Source organism: Palaemon carinicauda, chromosome 9, assembly GCF_036898095.1.
Source record: "Palaemon carinicauda isolate YSFRI2023 chromosome 9, ASM3689809v2, whole genome shotgun sequence".
Taxonomy (NCBI): Eukaryota; Metazoa; Arthropoda; class Malacostraca; order Decapoda; family Palaemonidae; genus Palaemon; species Palaemon carinicauda.
Genome location: NC_090733.1, coordinates 42628566 through 42630076, shown reverse-complemented (window position 1 = coordinate 42630076; position 1511 = coordinate 42628566).

Genomic DNA, 1511 nt, shown 5'->3' with positions numbered 1-1511 from the left:
AGTTTTCTTGTTTGAGGGTATACTTGGGCACACTATTTTATCTAAATTCTCTTCCTTTTTATAATTTGAACAGGAAATATTTATTTTAAAGTTGTTACTGTTCTTCAAATATTAAATTTTTCCTTGTTTCCTTTCCTCACTGGGCTATTTTCCCTGTTGGTGCCTCTGGGCTTAGCAAGTAATAATAACAATAATAATAATAATAATAATAATAATAATAATAATAATAATAATAATAATGATAATATACTGGGTCAAGAATTTGCACAATATCTACAGACAGGATAAGAATCAAAAGTAATAAAAAAGTTTCATCATACTTAAAAATAAACTTTACCATAATGACAGCATAAACAAAATGTAATCGGATATATATGAAGTGAATCATACAACCCATAAACTGATGATAAAATGTCATATAAATTGTCAACTTGGTGAAGCCGACACACCATGCACAGCTAGGTACCTTCCAGAATAAACATTTCGCCTGGAAAGGAGGACAATAATGATGGTGTTAGAAAATGAATACCATAGAGGAAGATAAAAAAACAGATAGGGAAAAAGCAACTTCTTGATAATCCACTGGTCGTCAATGGCACTTCTATTATTCCTGCTCAACACACCGGTAAAAAAAGGGGGAAAGGAAAACAGATAGAATAGCGTACCTAAGTGTACCTAAAACAAAACAATTCTAACTGAAGACAGTGGAAGACCATGATACAGAGAATATGGCATTACCAAGACCATAGAACAATGATATAATTTTGGAGTTTTCTTCTCCTAGAAAAGATGCATACAATAACTAAAGAGTCTCTTCTACCCTTACTAAGTGGAAGTAGTCAATGAAGAATTACAGTGTAGAAGTCGAGCCCTTCATCGAAGAATAGTTATTTGCGTAGTTTATTGTTGCCCGTTTTGAGGAAAGAGAAAAATGTGTAAATAATATGTCTCTCTAATCTTTGCATGTGTAGGCAAAGGAAAATGAGCAGTAGTCAGATAGGAATCCAATATCTGCCAGTCAAATTATCCAATAACTCTCTAGCGGTAATATCTCAACGGGTAGCTGGTGCCTGATCCATCTACTGCCAGGGACATTATCAAATCATACCTCGTAAATAGACTTTGCTATAAGTATCAAAACACTTTTTCGTGAAACTGGGAAGAATATTGAATTCTGTATGAAAAGTTACCTGAAAAAAAGAAAAATATCGATAAATGCCTCATCCAAAGAAAGTAGAATGAAAGAGACGGAAATAATCTTTCCATATTTACCTTAAATATTTTCTTCGTCCTTTGGAACACTCCTTATTCGAGTGGGTCATTTAAGGCCTTCGGCAGTAATGGATTTATTGGCTAAACCCCATTATCTCGATGCCTTCGCCACTTCCGTAAGTAATTGGATCGTTAAATGGGATAAAAGAGGAATTCTTTTCGACTCGTTCCATTTTCAGTGCATTTTTTTCTATTTATTTTGTCCTCAATTTTGCTACTTTCCTCCATTTTCTCAATAC